Source organism: Amblyomma maculatum, chromosome 11 (assembly GCF_055883805.1).
Source record: "Amblyomma maculatum isolate TAMU_Amacu chromosome 11, ASM5588380v1, whole genome shotgun sequence".
Taxonomy (NCBI): domain Eukaryota; kingdom Metazoa; phylum Arthropoda; class Arachnida; order Ixodida; family Ixodidae; genus Amblyomma; species Amblyomma maculatum.
The window spans coordinates 135,857,656-135,882,392 of NC_139354.1; positions in this window are offsets into that span (position 1 = coordinate 135,857,656).

Genomic DNA, 24,737 nt, shown 5'->3' on the forward strand with positions numbered 1-24,737 from the left:
TCCTATCCTCCTGTGTCCATCAACTCATCTTCGGCTGGGATTTCCTCCAAAACGCCTCAGCAGTCATTACGTGTTCCCCTCCCACTATTGAAGTCACTGAATGCAACATTCTTGCCGATAGAGAACCACTTTCTTCCCGTGTAGTTATGCTTGCCGATCACGTCCTCTATCCGGGCAACGAAGATATTCTATCTGTGACTTCTGACGCCGTCACCGATGGCGACGTCCTGATTACACCCAGCCCTCGTCTCCTGTCAAGAGGTATTATCATCATCGTGTCCCTTCTTCGCTTCTCCAGCGGTTCTTCTCTTCTCGCCGCATTCAACACCACATCAGAGCCCATTCTTCTGCGACGCGACTCTACTGTTGCATCAATTGCTTCCGCCCAGCCTGTCACACTTCTTCCCATTTCCACCTCCGATCGCTCTGATTCATCCCCTGCCTCGCTCAGTGCAGCACTTCGCCACACGATCAGCACCGACCTGACAACAGACCAGACAGACGCATTGCTCGCTGTATTGAACAAGCACGCAGACTCGTTCGACGTCAATTCCGGCACACTGGGTCAAACCGCTGCAGCAACGCATCGCATACTCACCGACGGATCAAGCATAGTTAGACGCCGGCCTTATCGTGTTTCTCCAACCGAGCGCAAAGTTATTCAGGAAAATGTTGCTGACATGCTTGCACGCAACATCATACGACCATCGTCTAGTTCCTGGTCATCGCCTGTTGTGCTAGTGCAAAAAAAAGACGGTTCGGTTCGTTTTTGTGTAGATTACCGTGCTCTAAACAGAATAACTCGTAAGGATGTGTATCCCCTCCCTCGAATTGACGACGCCCTCGACTGTTTGCAAGGTGCCCAATTTTTCTCCAGCCTTGACTTAAGATCAGGCTACTGGCAGATCCCCATGAATGAAGATGATAAAGAGAAGACCGCCTTTGCAACACCGGACGGTTTATACGAATTCAATGTAATGCCTTTTGGACTCTGCAACGCTCCTGCTACATTCGAGCGTATGATTGACACAGTTCTCCGCGGCCTCAAATGGAAAACATGTCTCTGTTACTTAGATGACATCGTCATTTTTTCTTCGTCATTTCCTGATCACCTTACTCGTCTCGATGAAGTTTTGACAGCACTTTCCAGCGCTGGCCTACAGCTAAACACGAAGAAATGCCGTTTTGCATCAAAATCCATTAAAGTTCTTGGCCATCTCGTAAGCAGCGAAGGAATTAAGCCTGACCCTGAAAAAATCGCTGCCGCGCTGCACTTTCCCCGTCCAACTCGGGTCAAAGATCTCCGCAGTTTCCTCGGCTTGGCATCATACTTCCGCAGATTCATCCGCAATTTCGCCTCTATTGCCTCACCTTTACATGCGCTTCTTCACAACGACACGCCTTTCATCTGGTCTCCTGCTTGCGAAGAAGCATTTGAAACTCTGAAGCGTGCTCTGACTTCGGGTCCCGTCCTCTGCCATTTTGATGATAAAGCACCGACAATTTTGCACACCGACGCCAGTAGCCATGGCATTGGCGCTGTCCTTCTGCAACGCCAAAACACCTCTACAGAAAATGTTGTTGCCTATGCGAGCCGAACTCTGACTTCTGCGGAACAAAACTACACTATTACCGAACAAGAATGTCTCGCCGTCGTCTGGGCTGTTCAGAAGTTTCGTCCTTACCTGTACGGCCGTCACTTCACAGTCGTCACTGACCACCACGCCCTATGCTGGTTATCCACTTTGAAAAATCTGTCCGGTCGTCTCGGGCGGTGGATCCTCCGCCTTCAAGAGTACGACTTTACTGTCACTTACAAATCGGGCAAGAAGCACAAGGACGCCGACGCTCTCTCTCGTTGCCCTATTGCTTTGCCGTCGCAACCCATGTCCTCGCATTCCTCTCCTGTCCCAACGGAGTCAAGCCATTTAAACCCTACAGTTATGCAGTCTTTGAGCGCCGCCTCTATTGCTCCCATGCCAGATATACACTGCAATCTTGCTCACCACCAGAGTGCTGACCCTTACTGTCAAAAGCTGATTGATAGTCTCAGCGGTGTTATTAGACCTCCAAATGCCCGTCTCCGTCGTCGGCTCAAAAATTTCAAGTTACAGGATGGCACATTATTTTGGCACAACTACAGCCCACTGGGCCACACATGGGTTCCCGTAATTCCTTCTTCCCTGCGTCCTCAAGTTCTACAAGCCTTTCACGACGACCCCACCGCAGGTCACCTTGGGTACCACAAAACCTACGACCGCATCAAACGTCGTTTCTTCTGGCCTGGCCTTTCAACCTCAGTATTAAAATACGTAGCGTCTTGCATCCCTTGTCAACGACGCAAGCGGTCTACGTCGCCTCCTGCCGGTCTCTTGCAACCTCTCCCATGTCCTTCCACACCTTTCGAAGTCGTCGGAATCGACTTGTATGGACCCCTGCCCTTGACTCCAGCTGGCAACCGCTGGGTCGTTACTGCCGTTGACCACCTCACCCGATACGCTGAAACCGCAGCACTTCCTTCCGGCTCCGCTTCCGAAATCGCCAACTTCTTCCTCCACACCATACTTCTTCGCCACGGCGCCCCTCGCCTCCTCCTTAGCGATCGTGGCAAGTCGTTCCTCTCCACCGTCCTCGCCGCAGTGCTTCATGCTTCAGGCACGGTGCATAAAACTACATCTCCTTACCACCCTCAGACCAATGGCCTCACAGAACGCTTTCATCGCACCCTTTCTGATATGCTATCCACCTACATTCACCCTCAGCACAACAACTGGGACTCTTTACTCCCCTTTGTAACCTTCGCCTACAACACTGCCGTTCAACGAACCACCACCTACTCTCCGTTTTTTCTTGTTTATGCCCGCCATCCTACCTTCTCCCTCGAAGCATCTTTCTTCACAGCTTCTACTCCTTCTGCCGCGCCTTCCCACGAACAGTTCGTGTCTCGTATCGCCCACTGCCGTGATCGTGCCCGCCTTCAAACTGAAGCCACTCAAGCTTCCAGGAAAAGCACGTATGATGCGACTCATCGCTCAGTGTCTTTCCGCCCTGGAGACGAAGTGCTACTCTGGACACCTACTCGCATCCCCGGCCTGTGTGAAAAGTTTCTGAGCCGTTTTATTGGCCCGTACACGGTTCTGGAACAAACTTCCCCTGTAAACTATCTCATCACACCTGCATCGCCTGTTCGCGATCGTCGGTGTCGCGGCACCGAGATTGTGCACGTGTCGCGCTTGAAACCCTTTAACCGCCGACCTTAAGATTTAATTTGCGACCAGGATGGTCGCTTTCGTTCGGGAGGGGGAATGTTGTAAGCACTGTGAGTGACCTTCATCTTCATCTCAGCGTAATCATCATCGGTCATCGGGTCGTGCGAAGAAGACGAAGTGTTGCTAAGCTGTGGCTAGTCGGTGGCTGCTGCTTCGGCCTACCTGAAGTAAAAAGGTGAATTTGCTGGTGCGTTCTTCTGCCTCACAATATTTACAGTTCGCAAATTTTTCAGTCATCAGAGGAGCACGTGTGCTAGAGCGTTAGCACACGTTTACTAAAACTTATTCAGTAGCGTTTTTAGCTTGCATTAACAAGGCGCTCGTGTTTAGGGTTGGAAGAAACATTTGGAGAACGCTTAAGCTTAGCCGCTAAGAATGGAACGCAATAGTGCTGTCGAGCAACTTGTTATACTCATTTTTATTTATTAATCCTTCCGGGACGTAGAAGCGCTGTCAGCCACCTTCCCGAAACGCGCGGGCCTCAAGTTGCAGTCGTAGTTCGTCGGCAACATCGTTGCCGATCCGAGCCGGCGCGATGAAGACCTCGGAGGCCATGCCCTGTCTATATTATTACGTGCGCCACACGCATGATGGCGCTACGTGCACGCCAAGCGAAGAGGAAGTACAGAGGAAAAGTAACTTGCCGCTCGCTTAACTGCGTGTTCTGTAATTCTGTAAAATTCATGCTCATAATTATTATTATACGCCACAATACACTTCTCTATGGGACATTTCTGAGAAAACACAACAATCAATCGACGCGCCTTCGTCCATTTCAAACCATCTGGCTGGCATGGTGGAGTTAAAAGGGCTTTACTAAAGCCAGCTGGTCCAGTACAACATTCCTTTTGTTTTGCTTTGTTGTTGTGCATTCAGAGTGTATGCTGTGTGCTTAAAAAAACTGGTAATAACGAAAAAAAAAGCTGGCATGGCGGAGTGGTTAGCGTGCTCGTCTCGATCCCAGGAGGCCCATGTTCGATTCCTCAGGTCAACAAGTTTTCCTACTCGTTTTTATTTATTAATGCTTCTGGGGTTTTTCGCTCATGGCCAAAGCCGGACGACGCGGGACGGCGCCCGCTGACGACGACACCGAGTTTTCTGCGACACGGGGCCCTTAACGCTGTCGCGCTAAATGTCCTAAACACTCAGAAACACCCATATCAAACCGTCCTGATTTTCTCCAGTTCAACGAAAGGCAAGGATAAAAGAAAATATCTTTCGGGAACGTCGCACAGAGGGCCTATTTGTTACGCCTGCGACTTCGCTTCACACACTGCACGCTAATGCCGGCGCCTTAGAGCAATGCCGTTGCTCAACGCCATCCGCCCCCTTATTCGGCCCATCAGTTTCAAGAATTACCGTGTCCGCACCAAAGCCTTATGATCATCCGGACGTCTTGCCTTACTGCTCGTCTTCATCACGTCGCTGTTCCATTTCGCCCACGCGCCCATAGCCCGCTACCGAGCCACCCACGCTTGAGGCTGATTATCCGAAGACTGCCTTAGTCAGCCCGAAGAGATTGTACGAATTCTACGTTATCCCATTCGGACTATGCGATGCCTCAGCCACATTGTAAATAAATGGTGACGCCGTATTGCACGACCTCAAATTTACCATCATCGGTGGTGCTATCTGGATGATATTCGTAGCGCCTTCATATCACATCATTGCTAAACGAAAATCCACACCAATGCCAGCAGAGTTGAACTCGGTACAGCCATCGTCGAGCCCAAACCTGGTTACAACGAATGTGTTGCCGCCTATGCAGCCATGCTCTTGCAAGAGCGAAGCACAATTGCTCCATTACAGAAAGGGGTACTTGACAATAGTGTTGGCTGTCACAAAGATCCGCCCTTACTGCTGCGGCCATACCCTCGAGGTAGTTACAGATGCTTTATGCTGGCTTGCGTCTCACAAGAATTCGTCATGCGGTCTCGGTCTATGGGCTCTCAGGCTTCTGGAGTACGACATCCATGCAGTGTACCTCTCGGGCTGCAAGCAGTATGAAGTCAACTCTCTTTCTCGGACATATGTGTCTTCGCCTTCATATTCGTACCTGTCTGATGCTTCCTCAACGTCCCCCGCTTTCGGAGATGTACATTCTGAGTACTGACGGAATCCTTTGATTTTTTTGCTAGATAGCATTGGCGTAATTTCCGCGGCTCCACATCCTCGGGCACTCCGCCGACAAGACACCTATTTCACTTTTCGGGACAGACTCCTTTACCAATGGAATTACAGATAAGACGGCAGAAAATGGCTCCTTGTCATTCCGTGCTGCATTCAGTCGTATAACTGTACTCCTCTACATGGTGACCCGAAAGTTCGCATGCTGGCGTTCTTAACAACAAAGATCGGGTTCGCCAGATGTATTAATGGTGAGGTATGTACAGATTTTTACGTTGCTACATCCACTGCAGTACCACATGTCAACAATGGAGGACGCTGTCTTTCAACCTGGGTGGCCCATCTGCAGCCTTTTACAATAGCTAGCTCGCACTTTGATGTGATTTACGGTTCGCTAGCATGTTGTGGCACTGCAATTTGATGTGTCATCGTCGCCGTCGATTACCTAGCCTGTAACGTGGAGACCGCCAATATTCCAACGGCGACGTTCGGAGAAAAGCTTATTTCATTTCCCATACCTTCATTCTACGGCACGGCTCACCTCGAGAGCTACTGAATGAAAGAAGGCGTGTTTTTCGGTCTTAAGTCATCTAAAAGCTCCTATCTGCTCGCAAATCCATTCATCGTACTATAACAGCGGAACACCCGAAATGAACTGTCTCATGGAATGGTTCAACAGTGCGGAAATACTGTGTTACATCTTACTCGGCGCTTAAACTTGGTCTGTGTACGGCCGTTGTAACGTTTGCGTACAACACTGGCAACAAACCAAATGGATTTTCACCTTTCTTCCTCTCTTACAACCCAGACCTATCCTGTACCCTCGACACGATTTTGCCATACCATCCAAGCGCCTGAGTGTACTGCTTTGTCACATATAGCATACAAGGCCGGTAAATACCGTCAGGTAGCTAGTTCGTTTAGCACCGACACACAACACTATCACAACGTTCCCTACGGCAGAGACACGCCTCCTCCGACGTTTTCCGCCGACAGCTTCGTAGGACAATGGGATGCTGCCAGCAGCAAATTTGCAACCATACGATGGTCGTGCCCACGTCTTGAATACCCCGTAATCTATGTCAGTTCAGTTCAGTCGTGTCCGACTCTTCGTTACCCTATGGACCATATCACGCCAAGCTTTCCGGTCTCTCGCTATCTTCCTAACATCACATAACTTCATCTGCAGTGCCTCGAGGACGCCATCTAACCATCGCGTTCGCTGCCTACCCCTTCTCCGGTGACCCTCAACCTTTCCAAATATCAAAACTTTCTCCAGCGACTCCTCTCTTCTCATCAGATGACCAAAGTAGCTAAGCTTTAACTTTAGAATTTGATCTTCCAATGAGCAGTCAGGATTTATGGTCGACAATATCGACTGATTTGATCTTCTGGCCGTCCAAGGAACTCTCAAGAGTCTCCGCCCGCACCACAATTCAAACGCGTCAATTCTTCGGCGGTCAGCCTTCTTCACAGTCCAACTCTGGCATCCATACATCACAACTGGAACGACCATAGCACGAGTTATACGGATCTTGGTTGGCAGAATAATGTCTCTGCTCTTTACTAGGCAGTCAAAGCTAGCCATGGCTCTCTTTCCCAGAAGCAGGTATCTCCTAATTTCATGGCTGCAGTCTCCTTCCGGGGTAGCTTGGAGCCTAAAAAAGAGAAAATCTGTCACGGCTTCAACTTCTTGTCCATTGATGCTCCAGGACTTGATAGGGCAAAACGCCATGATCTTTGTCTTTTTAATATTCAGTTTAAGCCCAAACTATGTCATCGAGCCGTTAACCTCGTTTTCCGCCAACAGCCGTCGTGGCTGTTATTGCCTACTCAAGCGATATTACACCCTCCTGTCCTCCCCTGGAGTCGCCAGAATGGCACGCCTTCATGCCGGAGTCATTGTAAGGAAAACGAAAACACTAAGCGCAGAGGCATCTCCATAGCATTCACTTGACTCCAGCGCCCAGTTATGGGACTGAAGCTTCTGCTTGCGGCTGGTTGTTCTGCTCTGCTGCGTGCGACGTACTGTCAGTATTAGCCGTCATACCTAGCCAATAAATCATGTAGTTATGTTCAAAGCTTTATTTGAGCTTTCTACACTAGAGACTCTCTGCGTACCATAAGCGTGCGATTGCACGGTGGGTTGGATTCATGAAGTAGAGAGATGAGTAAAATATAAAACATAAGTTCTCTAATTCTATATATAGAGTGAGTGAGTGAGTGAGTGAAAACTTTATTGAATATTTCAAGGGTTTCGCGGTTGTGAAGTCTCCGTCGTCTTCTCTGGTCAGCAAGGGTGGACCCCTATTCCAAGGCTCCACTGAGTCGTGCTGCATCAGTCGCGTGCTGCACTAAGGCCCTTTGGGTCGCGAGCTCGCCGCTGGTGAGCCGACTCTCCCATTGCTCCGCACTCGGGTCTTCGTGTTGGTGGAATGCTTTGTTGCGTTCGCATTCCCACGTGATATGATAAAGTGTAGGTGTGGCATCGCACCAAGGGCAGGTGGCTCTGTATTGTGTCGGGAACATTTTATTAAGTATGTGTAGGTTAGGAAAGGAGTTGGTCTGTAATCTGCGCTAGCCGGTCGCTTCCTCCTTTGTTAGGGCTTTGTGTGGTGGTGGATATCTAATTCTAGCTCTCCTATGCAAGTGCAAGATCTCTGCGTATCCCCCCTCGCAAGCCTGTAGGCGGAGCTCCGGAGCATTTGACTGCCCTGCTCGGAATGCGTAACCTCGAGCTAGGCTGTCTGCTCTTTCGTTCCCACCTATGCCCGTGTGGCCCGGGATCCAGATTAGGTTATGCCTGGGTTTCTCCTCGGCGGAGGTTGCCCCGCTGAGTATTTTAAGGGCTGTTCTGCTGATCCTGCCCCTCGTGTAGTTCCTGCACGTCTCCCTCGAGTCCGTCAGTATGTTGAGAGATCGGCCCGTTCTGTAGCCTTCCGCTGCCGCTAGCGCGACGGCAATTTCTTTGGCCTCCGCTGTGCCGGCGACCTTTGCCGTGGCACACGTGATCATGTTTCCTTCCTTGTTTACCACTACCGTCGCGGCTACGCGTTCTCTCTCGCGCGGATATACGGTAGCGTCCGTGTATACGGTGTTGTCTAACTGGGCTAGCGTTCTCTCAACGTACTCGGCCCTCGCTTTTCGTCTGTTTTCGTGAAGATTGCGGAATAGCCGCGACAAAAATTCTTTCCATACCTGTCGCGGAATTGTCATTACTGCATTACGTGGGGTCACTAAAACGATACCGTTGAAGATCAGGGCCCGCTTGCACAAAACAATCTTAAGACTGTCTTAGCTAAGTCCAGACTTAACTGCAGTCTAAAGAATAGGCCACTAGCATGGCCGCTTAAGACTGGAGTCAAGACTGGGCTTCAGTCCTGACTTGAATAAGTCGCTTGTATGATTACGACTCTAGTGCTGTCTTGGTTAAGACACAAGGACGCCAGGTGTCTAAGTAGAGAAATTAGGAAAATACAGGGATGCGCTGGCACTGTCCCTGCTGTAAGATGTACACATTCCGTCAATTTTGCGTTGTGTAAAATCCGTGCCATTGCTTTTTGCGGCTTAAGATTGTGTTACGAGGAAAAATGCCCCAAGTGGTTGCTGAGGCCGTTCTGAGAAGCCACTCTGGTGAACATGAACCCGAAGCGTTCGACGTTCGGAACACCAGCCGTCTTAAATAAGCTTGGTCTTTCTAAAGACACCATTTAAGTCTGGACTTAGCTCGGACTTTATCGTGCAAGCCGGCCCAGGTTTTCATTTTGATCTTGGTCCCATACACTTTCCTGTCTACTTTTTTCCCAACAAAATCTAAATATGATATTCTGCACCCTCCAATATATCCCTATTAAGAAAGAAAGCTTATTAGGTGATGTTGGCACGGGAAGTGTCTGCGCAATACCTCCTCCGCAGTGACGTCATAATTGATGCCGTCATCATTCATGATCCGAAGAGTAGTGTAGTGAAGCACATACAGGCAACAGGATAGTTAAGCGGGCGAGTTGGTGATACATCATCCAAAAAATCAGCGCTAACAAACGGGGACGACAGGAAGAAACAACAGGAACAAGCGCTGACTCTCAACTAAAGTTTAATCGCAGAAAACACATATATATATATAAGTTACAGAAACAATAAAACACCAAAACCACAACGCACGTGTTACTATCTGATGTCCAGATATGCAACTTCGCAGTCACGCAGGAGCAAGGAAGGTTTGCTGACACACAATCTTTCTTTCTTAGCCATATTATACGCCTCGATGATTTCCCTGGTCAACTGGTCGGGGTGTTTGTACAAAATGTCAGTCAATTGCAAAGACGGAAAACAGGATTGACACTCACGGCAATGATCAACTAGATTAGTGGAGCGATTCGAGTCTAATGAGTTGGGATGTTCTCTGAGACGTGTGTTAATACATCGTCCCGTTCGCCCAATGTATATCTGACCACAGGACAAGGGAACTTTATAAACTACCCCTTTGGAGCACGGCACATATCTTTTATCGTGTTTAATAGCACAAGACGCTACAGATTTATCAGGATTGCGGGACTTATTTTCTACCACTGAACAAGTTTTATTGAGCCTATTAGGGGCCGAAGAACAATTGTTGTGGTCCATTCCTAGCGGACGACAATTGTTGTGGTCCATTCCTAGCAGACGACAACAATTGTCGTCCGCTAGGAATGGACCTTCTACGGCCCCGACGACTAGCCGAGTGTCCTAAGTTACTATGCCACGCTGAGCAATTGAGAAACGTATTCTAAGATTCTCTGTCTAACGCTCCTGCCGGTTCCAATACAACCCAGGGGACGCGAAGACGAAGGCTTCACCTCATTCTCCAGGAGGAAGCATGAGAGTATCACGTGACAAGGTCACATGTTTGTCAACTTGCATGAGAATGTCACGCAGCTATGAGTACAACACGCGACATGAGCGACGGTGTACGGTTCAAGCCACGCTTGCAGGAGTACGTCAACAAACCCGCTGAACGAAAGTGCTACCGTACGGCACTTGCCCTGATTCGCTGGCAAAAACTATAAGGATTAGCGAGATGTAACGCGTGCAGCAGCAGCCCTCAGTTCTTTGATCTTCTTCAGTGTAGATTCTGCTGTTCTTCTGAAAGTTGTTTGGTTGATTCGTATTACTGCAAAATGTAATAAGATTAAAAATTTTATTACGCCACTGTAATCAGATAATGCACATCTCTTAGGATTTACAGTGTAACTGTGGTTTTCCAAACCCTGTTCCCTAAAGCCTTTTTCTTTCATTCATCACTAACAGACGTGCAGGCGTGGCGTCTGCAAAAAACACAACTGGAACCGAACCACCAATTCAACTGGGGCTCAAGGCTAGTCACGCTTGCGACAAGTGCGAAATTAAATAGCCTTCTACCAATACTGATTTGCTCTGTGATTTGCATGCTAATTGACTTTCTGTGCGTGCATATAACCCAACAATAAACAGAAAAAAGAGAAAAAGAATGTAAATGGAGACAACTCAAGTGTCGCTTACTATAAACGGCCGGTCATTAAACCAAAAATAAAAAGCAACATTTGAGCAATATAGTTTCTAATTATTTCTCCCTGCATTGTTCTGCTTTTAACTGAATTTAAACTCCTATGGTGAGTCGAAAAAATCAATTCATATTTAGTCATATGCATCACCTTTAGGGAAGTTGATGCAGGTTGAGGATCTGAAAAGTTTGTTAATTGTGATATGGTTGTTATAACATATATACTACTAAATTGGCCTCACTACGCATATTCAACTCATCATGAAGAAGACTGTAGTCTAGGTACATCAACGACGGACATCATTACGATATACCCGCTACTGTGGATCAGTGGTTAAGATGCTCGGGTGCTGTTCCCAAAGACATAATATCCAATTCCTCCTACGGCGCCAGCTTTTTGGACGTAAAATAACCCTACGCGGTCATAAATATTCTTAGCCGTCTACCTGAGCCTTTGTCATAGGCTGAGTCTCTTTGGAAAGTTAAACGCAGTAAACCAAACGAAACCGTAAGTACGATGTGAAACCAGTCGGAATATTGAACCTGTGCCGAAACCTATTAGTTACCTATTCATTACAAATAGGTTATTAAGAAATGATTTCACTAATATAATCAAGGCAGCCTCACGCTTCAATCAACTCTCAAATAGAGAATATCTTCACTGAACTACGTGACACAGATATGCTCGGAATATAAAACCCAAAATAAATAGCATTCATGAAGCCCCAGAATTAATGCAGGTATTGCGATGTTTCTCATCTGAGATGAGTTCGCCGAACTGGCAGCTGCGAACAAATTTGGCACGACGTATTACAACCCAGCTTCCCATTAGTGTCCTCTGGTGGCTCCTGAGTGTGCCGTGTGCGTGACTTATCGCTCTCAGCGCCTGTAATATTGGCACCAGATATTCTGGAGAAGGATAATTCAACGCTTTTGTAGGAATACTAAATGTGAACGTAGTGAAATGAGCTCCACATATTCGCCAACTCTTGAACTGCCCCCGTTCTATACAAAGCGAAGTGATTACTATCTGGATACACTTGTGTCAAACACGCAGTTAGGTGTGGTTATCGCTTTCTTTTGATGGTATGTTTTATTTGGCCTATGTCTGACTCAAAATTTCTCGCCACTCAGTATCTACAAGGTATTACCTTTTTGCCATCTGAAAATTATTGCAGATTTCTTGTTGTGGCCTACCAAATCTCTAATAGACGAGAAGGCCAGCAAAAGTAGGCATTAAAGTAAATATTTGAAGTTAGCTGATTACCTTCAAGACCCACATGTATGCGCTAATTCGCATGGAAAACCGCTGTAAAGAGAGTGCCGGAGAACACGCTATTCATAATCAAAACTGTTGTTTTTGTTTTAAATATAGGGCAGAGTTACGTGAAACGCCCTTTTGTGTATCTGTGATGAGAAGCAATGTTTGCATTTATGGCCTCGCTTACATACCACTTAAGTTTATTGACGACGTGTTCTGATACTAGGTCAAAGCAGCAAAGTGTAAATGGAAGCATCTTCCGCACCACGTCTTTGCACCTTAAACATTTATTGGTGTAGTTATTTTCCACTACAGCTTTTTACAGGAAGCGCCAAAGAAACATGAAAAAAAAACACGTGACGCGGACTTGCGCTACAATACTGGAACGGTGTCAATAACGTTTTGAGTTGGCGAAGCGAGGATGCTCCTCGTCTCAAAATGAGCGGTTGATGGACGCTACTATAGGCACAGTCTCAAAGCAGTGTTAGCACATTATGTCGGAAGGTACCAGCAGTTATTCATATCACCAAAATAAGAGACCCCGTAGGGCACCCATAGTTCCTTTTGTCGAGCCTCCAATTCACGCTAGTCTGACTGAACAAATGCGCAATGCTCTAACGATGTCCAGAGTGAAAATTTCATAATTGTTGAAGATTGATTTGAATATTTTGCATTTTACTTGAGAGCGTGCAAAGCAATATTGACGCATCAGGCTGGAAACACTGTTTTGAAATCTTTCCTCCATTCGAAGAAGAAGTGTGTTATGGGTAGAGAGGCTAATGACATGAGCACAAAGAAAGCCCTCATATCCGTGCTCTCCACGATTGGAAATCGTTCGCAGCTTGTGTTGCTATAAGGCTTTACAGAAAGTTTGACCTTGACTTTTGGTGGAATACTTTTTTGTGCACAGTATTTATTACGTATTCTCAAAGCAATTTGTGTCGCAAGACGTTCCTCTTTAGAATCATCGTGCTAATGTGAAGTAGAACATATACGGAGCGCAATTACGAGCATTCAATGCGGCTGCAATATTTTGCTCTAAAAGTACCATCTCAAAGGGCAACAAAGGAAGAAAGTAAAGAGCCGCTGACATTAAAAAAGCATAGCGGGATGTTTTCGGTCAATGCGAAAGAATAATATAAACTTTAAAATAGTAGCTTAGAAAGCTGAAAAAAAAAAAGATTACCTGGAAGTGGAATGTAAGGGCATCAAATCTCTTTTGCATCAGGCGTTCTTCGCTGCACATACGACGGCTACTGAATCTTATATCTTTTTAACATTTTGCTCGTATAAAGTGTTCACCAGCGCCACCCCCGTTCATAGCGGGTAAGGTAGAATCTCCTATGTGGACGTAAACATCACCTGGAACGCGATATAACTGGGAAGATGCAACTGTATAGTAACCCTCCTGTGGTTACTATGACATTGAAACTGCCAGACTAGGTGTTCCCTGTTGATGCTCCATATTCCCCTTTATATCAAATTCAACGTGACATTCCCACCGTCGCGAACGATAGAGACGCTGGAAAACGCTCCCAAGGATAGCATACAAGTAACAAAATACCTAACAAAGTAGCAGATTGAATGCCATAGTCGTAGAGCTGTGGTACATCACCGGTGGCCAAATTTGGAGGACGCGGGTTTGCAAACCACCGGCCGCATGTCGCTTGTACGCGAAGCGTATATAGCTTATCCCATCAAAAAGGTATAGCCGCTGCCGTTACCTTAACTTAAAGCTAAAAAAAAAACTCGCACACGTGAATTTGTTTCAAAATTGTGAGGTTAAGTTTCTTCGCAGAGGTTTCACTGCGGGGCCACAAAATTAAGCTTCCCTTTCAGCATCCACCTGCTATACACGCTGTAAGATAGAGATTAAAACCTACCATGTGTACTACCTTTAATCCCAAGCAGCACAAAAGCAATAGTCCTTCATTGACAGTTTGGTGGCAAACGTTGGCATGAATATATCTCCTCTATTAGCGTTTGGGCAATTTCCGACATTTTCCAACAATGGCTCCACATTCATGCTAAGAGTATGCCAATCCGTCGCCATTTCTCATGTCATGAGTGTTCCTGCATACTGCCAGCCCGTCGCCAAGGATATGCCCGCGTCAGCCAAGCTGTCGCCACAATCGCGCCAAGCATGCACGCGTGCAGCCAACGTGCCCCCTGTTCGCGCCAGGAGTACACCCACGTAGAGCCTACCTGCCCCCACGCTCCCGCCGAGACTTTGCCAATACTCCGCCATCCTACCCCCCCCCCCCCCCCATTTGTGCCGTGACTCCGCCGATCTCCAACCATGTTATCCCCACATTTGTGCCATCACTATGCCCATATCGAGCCATCCAACCCCTACGTTTATTCCATGATTAAGCCAATATTCAGCCATCCTGTCCTCGCATTTGCACCATGACTACACTCATATTCAGCTGTAATATTGATAACCCGAGATTCATGCAACGACTAGGCATATGTGTGGCATATAAATGTTGCCATAAAGTTATGAAAATAATTTTCAAAATGTACTAATGGGAACTGCTCAAAATGTTATGCTATTCCACTGTTTTATTTAGGATACATGTGGCACTTAAGCTTCCTGCGGTTTCTTCCTGTCGTCCCCGTTAGTCGCGCCGTTTTTTTTGGATGATGCATAACCAACTCGCCCGCTTATCTATCCTACTTAAGCTAAGATGCCAAAGCCAAAAACGAAAAATACAGCGGGAAATGTATTCTTTTTGTAGTGGAGCAACCCACTACATTTTTTACTGGAAAACTTTGCTGGTCGGCTAGGCACATGAATGTGTGACCCGCACGTGCGTGCCTAAGCTTTCTTGAAGAGAAGCGAATTCTGGCGTGTTCGCATTGCAGCGTTATAAAAAAAATGCGTGAGAACGATTATATCTAAAGTGGGTGACTACTTCGAATGTTTCTTCCGATACATTCAACGTCTAAAGCAAAAACGTCGGAAAATAAGTATAAGTACACGCACGAAGCAGCAATATAAATACTACAAGAACGCCAAACAATTTTGATAACAAGAATTTGCTACATTCTAAACGGAAGGAAAAAAAAAAACACGAAATCAAGGATTGCAGGGACATGTATAAATGACAAGACATACGGAAGCCGGGAATCTTCTGTGCATTCTTGGAGCCAGCCGAATATATAATGCGTGCTCAATTTCTCATTTTAAAACACGAGGTAATTGATTTCATTCTAGTATTTGCTAAAGCTGCGCGCGAAAGCTGCTCAACCAATACACTTATAAAAACTGTGGTGCAGCTGTTATATTATATGGACGCAAGCTTTGGACTATGGAAGTCAATGTTTTAGGTTAAACCGAGTTCGGGCTCATTTCCATGTGCTTGTACTAGCAAACCGCAGAAAACGCCTTAAGAAGAAGGCCATTCAATCCTTAAAAAATAAACGCCCTTTATTTCATAAAAATCGGGCTAGCGCCATTCTGGAAATGCTGCACCTAGTCCACCTAAGACAAAGAATACTCGCCGCAATCGTTAACGACTTGATTCGCTACAACTTTCGAATGAGTATTTTACAGCTTAGTTTTCACTCCGGCTGATTGTCTTCGTTTTCGTTATTATGCACCAATTCAAAAGTTGTGACTGCAAAAGTACCTACGCCTCGTATATGTTGTTGTCCCCGAAAACTGCATATGTAAAAATGTATATATGTTGCAAAATTATTTCGCGTCCCAGAAGAGAACATCAAAAAATCAGTGACAAAGGTCGTACACTGCCCCATTTTAAAAATCGCATAGTTAATATAGAAGAAGCAGCAGACAAGAGCCAGTGGGCACAGTGGCGGACAATCAGGGCCATCGTTGAAAGTGTATCGCAGTGGTAATGCCCATATGGGTATAACAGAGGACGAACAGGGCCTTCATTGGAGGTGTAAGGCGGTGGCAATGCCCATATGGGTAGAACAAGGGACAAACAGGGCCATCATTGCAAGTGTAACAAGGGGGCAATGCCAATATGGGCAGAACATAGGAGAAACAGGGCCATCATTGCAAGTACCAGCCTTTTGTTTGTGCTGCCTGGGATCGTATATCGTTTGTTTAGGCATAGCGTTTCACCTAAAGAAGAAATAAAAACTGCTTTTTGCTCTCCCTCAAAAGCCAAAATCTAAAGACGTCTGACACTTCGACGAACTATGTTCTAGTTTCTTGCACTCCTATTTGTTCTGCTACGTTCTGCAAAATATCTCTAACAGTAAGATATTTATTTGCACTGATAAAAAAGCATTCATTTTCCTTCCTTTCTGGATGTCACCGGCTGTTGGCTTCCTTCAGATATATCTAATTCTATTCATTTCTTTTCTCTCATTTATTTACTGATTCATATAAATTTTCTGTGATCTATGGCTCTAATGTCGCCCAATTGTCAAAGCTTCTTTGAGCCATGGTAAATGTCAGCAATTAGCTGGATATATATAAGGCATTGGCAACATCCAACACCAGAAAACAAAATAGGTCATTTTCCAAAAACGATTACGAAAACATGAAACATTTAGTGTTCTTTCAGAAGCGGCGTATCTATTGATGAAGCTCGAAAAGCCGTCAAGAGTACCAACGTTGTCTAAAATGTCTGATAGCCTGCTCAGAGTAGAAGCAATAAGATAGCTGCGAGAGTGCCCCCGAAATATTAAGGCAAAATCATTTATGGCAGATACTGTCAGCGGTCTTCTGGTCACATTATAGCTGTCAGTCAAGTTACGTCATGAAAGGGCATCAGAAAAATAAAGACCTATCTCCACCGGGAATCGAACCTATATCCCTCGGTTCCTCATCCGAACGCTTTGACCAACTACGCCACCCCAAGGAATTTTTTTGCAGCATTGCATTTATTATACACCTTTAATGCAGCAGAGATATATATATATACATTATTTACAAAGTAATCAGCCTGTCGCAGAACAAGTGCAATGAAATATGCGACACAACACCAGACAACTACAACATGTCTTAGCAGAACTTCACGAAAATGGTGGCAGGAAAAGACAACATATCAATAATGTGAGCCTATCTGGTTGATAGTCACTGTCTTTTTAAGTAGATTCCAGCTGGTGCATCATCTGGCCTAAATGAATACTGGAGGAATCGAGAGGCTTGACATTGGAGTCCAACATAGGCGTTTTCTGCAGACAGTGTAGTCCAAGGAACTAAATCATATCAGAAGATGCATGGTCATGTTGGGTGGCCATTAGGTAGCGCACACTGTGAGAATTCAAAACAAAGTATCTCTGCAGTGTCCTGTGTACAATATCCCAAAATATTATTGCATCTTTTTAGACAATAAAGCAGTATTCGATGGCTTTAGGTATATCACGTAGACGACAATTAACAGAAGAAACATTTTTTCGTGAAGCAACACTTCAATGGATAGAGAACTGTGCCTGCGTAGCTTGCACCTTCCTCTCGTTCTAAAAAAATGCTGATTCAAATGGTAACATTAAGGATCTATCCGTACATCACAGTGCTGTCGCCCTGGTTGCTATTTATCGCCGAAAATATGCTTTTTTCCCGCGGCTTAGTGAGTAGTAAGGAACAACGGGCCGATCGCTGCGGATAAAACATATGCTTTGTTTTGTCGGCCTTGTAATTCGCGGCGACAGGTTACCAGGCACATACTAAGGGTGGCGACATTACTGTCGCAACAGTAAGCCGATCATTCTTGGCCGAAGGAGGCTGGCGGCCAGGATGTCTGGGTACTCCGCGTGTATGCGTCATTTGGGCCGCTTGTGTAGCCATGCTGCTGTGCTTACGCTTTTGTCTTACGGTATCACTTACAGATGCTTTCGGAAGCGGCTTTCCACGAAGACGACGGTGCTAGAGCACGACGATGGCATCGCCAATTTTCTTAACTCGGCCGGATAGAATTCCGGGTGGCTTCTTTATTTATAGCTTGTTTTGAGCTCAAAAACAATGTAGGTACGGCTACAACCAGGTACTAGGCTAGGGAAAACACTACGTGTTTACTTACGCAGTTTATGACCAGTAATTGAAGAGTGAAGTGTGAGCAAAGGGTTTAGCCACCAAGATTTGACAAGAAGGTTTAGCGAGAGAGTTGGTTCTAGTTTAGCTTTCCTTTAAGGCTGGGGCTTTGCACTATCAGCTCAGCGAGAACTAAGAGTTCATCGCAGGAAGCCTCTTTAGGATATTATCAAAGTAGTATTGCCTTCGTAACGGCTTATGAATCATTTGTAGCATACGCTATTTCAAACAAGCTTCTGGAGCACTGCAGAGGCTACATTCAAGAAAAGCGGAAGCCCCTCATAGTACATCGCATGGCCAGCTGTATAGCTTTTGCTAGCAGTGCCAGGGTTCGTTTCTCGCAGTGGAACTTTCGCGAGTTTTCATTGCAGAGCTCCTGCAAGTATGGGATTGGACGGTACACCGTCGCTCCTGTAGCGTGCTATTCTCATGTCACGTGACAATGTCATGCTACTTGACTGTCAAGCGAAACTATTATGGCCACGTGATATTTTTGGCGAATGAATGAGGATTTTCATGAACAATCGTGGGACCGATGAGTAGGCAGGTTAAGAGTAGCAGCTTACCGGTATTTATCAAGAGGAAAAGTATATAACAGTTGCATGTTACCTGGGCCGGCTTGCACGATAAAGTCCGAGCTAAGTCCAGACTTAAACAGTGTCTTTAGCAAGACCAGACTTCTTTAAAACTGCTCGGGTTCCGAACGCTTCGGTTCGGCTCGTGTTCACCAGAGTGGCTTCCCGGAACGCCCTCAGCAACCACATGGGGCATTTTACCTCGTGACACAATCTTAAGCCGCAAAAAGCAATGGCATGGATTTTACGCAGCGCAAGAATGATGGACTGTTTACATCTTACAGCGGGGACAGGGTCAGCGCATCCCTGTATTTCTCTAATTTCTCTACTGAGGTAACTGGCGTTCTTGTGTCTTAACTAAGACGGCACTAGAGTCGTAATCGTGCAAGCTACTTATTCAAGTCAGGGCTGAAGCCCAGTCTCTACTCCAGTCTTAAGCGGCCATGCTAGTAGCCTATTCTTTAGACTCAGTTAAGTCTGGACTTGGCTAAGACAGTCTTAAGATCGTTTCATGCAGGCGGGCCCTGTACTCACCTAAATCGCTGAAACATAGAGGCTAAAGGGAAGTGTTCCACTTCAGTTGAGCCCAGTGCAAAAAACAATGGAACCGATATTAATCAGTTGTAATTTAAGAGATCAAAAACGTGCAGAGGGGGTCGGAGAAATAACTCGGGGTAATGACATTGTATTGGAAATCGAGAAAAAATGGGCAGGGAATGTTGTGCGAAGATAGAATAAACGATGGTCGCAAAGGGTAACAATTGAATTCCAAAGAAAGTATAGCTGGGGGCAGCAGAAAATCAGGTGGGCGGTTGAGGTAAAGATGTTCGCAGGGGCCAAGTGTATGCAACAAGCACAGGGCAGCGTTGGCTTAAGTAACATGCGAGACGAATTCCCCTATAGGGCGTATAATCCGGCTGATAATAACTGTACCCTGAGAGGTTTTCGAAAGCGCTTTTATTAATTTCGCCATCTTGAGAAAAGGAAATCGCCAGTGCTTACAGCATAGCTAGGGCAGTTTCAGGTTGCTCGTTTATTTGTTTTGTTTTGATTGTGAAAACAGGGGCAACGCTGGGACCGGGTACGGGGCGAGGATAATATCTGCTTGACCCGATCGCGGTGGTTATGCCCCGTGTTTGAAGGCTTCAGATGAAAAGATAAAAAACCGAGGTTTAAACGGAAGATTCCGAATGAGATATACTTGTTCTGTTCTAAAGCTATCTGCGTTGCTCTGTATTTAAAATGAACTCTTTTCGTTAACCTCCACGTTTCTGCTCCATAGATATAACGGTAAATTTCACCTCTCCTTATGGGGTCTCGCGCACGTCGTCAGGCGCGCCCCTCTGTCTGCGGCGTTCGACTCCACTATTTGCCACATCTGCGTCTGGAGTCGGATTACGTCCCCTAGGAATGCACATGCGGAAAAGCGATACAAGCGTTTTTTCTTACTCTACGTTGCACATCGGATGTCGTCAATTCGTTTTAAAGTAGTATTAGTAGTATAAACTTTTATTCCGCAAAATGTGAAAGGGTTCAGGGGTTGGGGTCTTGAGCTGCAGGTGGGGCTCCTGGGCACAGGATACCAGCGGTTCTTACTGCGTCTTAGGTCCGCTTAACCAGCGCTAGCTGATCTTGAGGGTCGGAGCTGGACAGAAGCCTCTTCCACTGCTCGACTAACGGGTTTGTTAATTTGGGCTCTATCGGGCACACCCGACAGCCCCATGTGGAGTGGTAAAAGGTCGCTATCTCTCCGCACCACACGCATTCTGTGGTGTAATGCATAGGCCAAATCTTACAGTATATGTAGCGACTTGGGTATGATTTTGTAGCCGTCTCCAGGTAGTTGCTTGATGTTTTGTGATCATCTTGTGGGAAAGCGGGTATTTACAGCATCCTAACTTCCAAAACACGTTGAGCTTTCCGTAGCTTTTCGGAGTAGTATAGGTCTCCCTCCTTGTCGTCGCTCGTTCGGTTTGTGTAACCTCAAACTCCTCCTTCACCAGGTGCCCATACAACATTCTGCTTGTTTTGAAATTTGTCGCCTCCCTGAGAAGGGTGCCGGCTTGCCTGCTTATCGTTCCACTTAGGGAGCTTCTGCATGTGGCCTGTGAGTCTGTTACTATAATATAGCTCTTGTCGTTTCTGTTCGCTTTCAGGATGGCTAAAGCTATTGCCACATCCTCCGCCGTGTCTATATCCCCGGTCTTAACGGACATGCTGGATATTTCGTTTCCTTGGTTATTAACGATGGCTACGATCACCGCTTTTCTGTCTCTGTACGTGGAAGCATCCACGTAGAGAACCTTTGAATTTTTTGCCAGACGTCGGCTAAGAGCTCTTGCCATAGCCTCTCTCCTCCCTGTGTTGTGCATGGGACTTATGTTTTTTTGGTATACGGCTGACCACGAACGTTTCCCTAATCTTTTGTGGTATGTCAGCCGAATTTGCCATATTTCGTTTTGCGTATTGGTGGACAAGTCTGTTTAGTAGGTGCCTTCTGACCTTGGATTATGTTAGCCTGACTTTCAGATAGAATGTGGGCGCTTCGCTGTTCTCGTCATAGGTGTTCAATACTCGTAGTTCCATGAGCATTTGCGTCGATGCTCTGGGTATGCCCTGGCGCGATTTTATATGCTTTATGAACTTGGGCATCAATTTTGTTGATTTCACCTTGGTTTAGTTTGTGATACAGCAAGCTTTACGTCAATCGTGGTAGCATCATGGCAGTTACTATCCTGATTGCGTCGGCCTCCTTTAGCCTGTTTCTTTTATTCGTTATCCTGCGGATAATTCCGCATGTCTGGTTCGTTATTTTGGTTAATGTTTTCATCATGTGGCCTCTTTTTACATAGTTTTGGAGCCATTTTCCTAGAGCGGTGGACTGCAGATATTTCGTTATGTAAAGCCGGATAAACCATTGAACAGACTGGAAAAGCCACAAACCTTATTGGGAAGGCGATACATTTTCCAAACACTGCAATACGTGCTTGCAGGAGACACCCGGCTGTTGCCACTGGACAAAAAAGTGTAAAATAGATCCGCATGCAAAGAAACGTATCAGATAACTTTTCTCGTATCATCACGCGCTCACGTAGGTAAGCGTTTTCTTTTCAAAGTATCGTGTGCTTTGAAGAACATTGCGTCAAAATATGTAACCACATTTAGTAGCTGTATTTTATGAACCACGTGTGTTATGACACCTGACAAACCTTTGAGAGGAGCTCGATCAGCTATTGTTTTTCCGAATCGCACAAGCCTCTCATGGAGTACAACTCAGAACGACGTGCGCTGGACACTGGCTCAAAATTTCGGCCGTTGAAATTGAAATGCCTAGAATGCTTTACGCAAAAATCAAAATTCAAGCGTCGTTGCGAAAAGACGAAATGAATATGCGCTATGCTACAGATGACGGCGCAAATGGTAACCCGGCCGCCACCGCAGTCTGCGCGCGTCCCCATGTTCATAAATCGAACGCTGTCAGTGGCCGCATTGTATTTAGAAATAGATCTCCAAGCATGACCTATCTGCCAGTCGAAACATATTTCGATGCTAGCAAAGACAAAATAAGTATTTCGCACTAATTTATTCGATTTATGCTACCGTCTCGGCAGAGACCATTAGCAGGGTGGGATATGTGGAGAGCATAAATAACAGCACAAGCAAACACACAATGCATATCATATGAAAAAGCTCACTGTTATTAGGAAGCATATTTGGCCAAATAGGCAGCATCTTGCCTCTTTCACAATTTCGCTTACATTAATTTATAAACGAAAGCCGATGAGAGCTTCTATAGCGCCACCATACCGGTTTTAACATTTCACAATCATTATTCCACAGCTTGTCGAGGTTTCCCAGTGGGTAGTCTAAATTTCGACAGTGAGCTATTTCGAATTAGAAATTCACACAATAAAATGGTGTTATATATTCGCAGTTTCAATTATTTAGCTTGCCGATGACATTGCGATGATGCGACATGCGACACAGTTGGCGTTTAACAGACGTTAAAAAGAAAGCCGGCAAAGAGAGCGCTCGTCTGCCTTTCCGTTCTACTCGGACTTCTTGCGGCCAAATCATGTGCAGGTAAAGTTTTAATTCTCCTTCGCACAAATTTTGGTCCATGCATTAATTCATACTGGTTTAAAAATCGTACGGCGCACTTATGTTTACAGTGCAATTTACAAGAAACTTGAAGGAAAGGTTATTTTGTAATGAGTTTCTTGTTCTTCGACGCCTGTTTTAACTGGATTTGTTACAACCTAGTGTTGCGTCTCCGTCAGTGCAGTTACATCGAACAAAATGCAGCTTACCTGTGGACGTCAATTGCTGCTGTTGGTAGTATTCTTCGCATATATTGTTCTTACAATTCCAATTATCACAGTGCTCAAGCTTCAGCTTTGGAACAGAAGAAAGCCACACCACCCCATAGGTAATGTACATCAGAAATATTTATTCAGAATTATCAAATCTACTAAGGTGGAGTGGCGCTCGGAAATGTTAATCTGTGGCTTCTATATTTAGGTGCGTGCCTTAAAGATAGCGCAAATATATATATATATATATATATATATATATTTAGGGGGAAATGAGGGTGCTCGTTATAATACATAAAGGAAAGAAGCCAACAGTAGGCGAGGCCAAGGAAAGCGTTGGGGATGGTACTTTATATATTTTTTATGTTTACTTGGATCCAAGTAAACATTAAAAAAAGTACATAAAGTACCATCCCCAACGCATTCCTTGGCCTCGCCAACTGTTGGCTTCTTTCCTTCATATATATATATATATATATATATATATATATATATATATATATATATATATATATATATATATATATATATATATTTAGAACGGTGCACCATCCATCGTCCGAATCTGTTGGAATAAAATAGTCGGGATAGTTGTGCGACGTCCTGTTTGAATTTAACTCTGGCCAAGTAACAAGTAAACCATCTATATATATATATATATATATATATATATATATATATATATATATATATATATATATATATATATATATTGTCACGGACAACACGGTGACTAAAACGACGGGACGAAGCTATACCAGCAGGAAAGGTTCGGCGCACAGCACGCGAGTCAACTTCAGTGTCCTCTTCTTCCAGGCGCAGCGAGAACATGGGGACACCAGGTGGCATTACTCCCCCTCATAAAAAAAGAAGTAAGGGACAGAGCGCGAGCGATGGCCAATGTACGCGAAAAGAAATACCAGCACATGGACAGCATAGATAACGGAGGCGGGGTAAGGTGCACTACCGCGTGAAATAGGGCTTCATGCGGACAACGTACACGATCTCAGAGCGTGGTTGCCGACGCGAGGGCTCCACAGTACCCACTGGAAGAACTTCGTAAGTCACTTCCGTGACTCGGCGCAGCACATCGTAAGGTCCGAAGTAACGGGAAATCAGTTTATCAACAAGCCGGGCCGACGCACAGGGGTCCACACCCAAACTTTCTCTCCAGGACGGTATTCGACGTGTCGATGACTGAGATTGTAGCGGCGTGCATCCGTGCCCTGCTGTTGTTGAATGTGAATGCGGGCAAGTTGACGTGCTTCCTCAGCGCGCTGAGCAAACTGCTCGGCGTCTGGTGTGAGTGGATGATCACCTGTGCAGCTCGGAAGCATAGCATCCAACATCGTCTAAACGTCACGTCCGTAGACTAGGCGAAATGGTGTAAAACGCGTCGTCTCTTGGGTGGCCGTGTTGTAGGCATATGTGATGTAGGGGAGAATTTCATCCCAGTTTTTGTGCGGCGAGTCTATGTACATTGCGATCATGTCGGCGATGGTTTTGTTGAGTCTCTCCGTGAGGCCATTCTTCTGCGGGTGATATGCAGTAGTTTTACGGTGGCTGGTATGACTAAGCTCGAGCACGTCGTGCATGAGCTGTGCTGTAAACGCGGTGCCTCGATCGGTTACGACTAGGGACGGTGCGCCATGACGCAACAC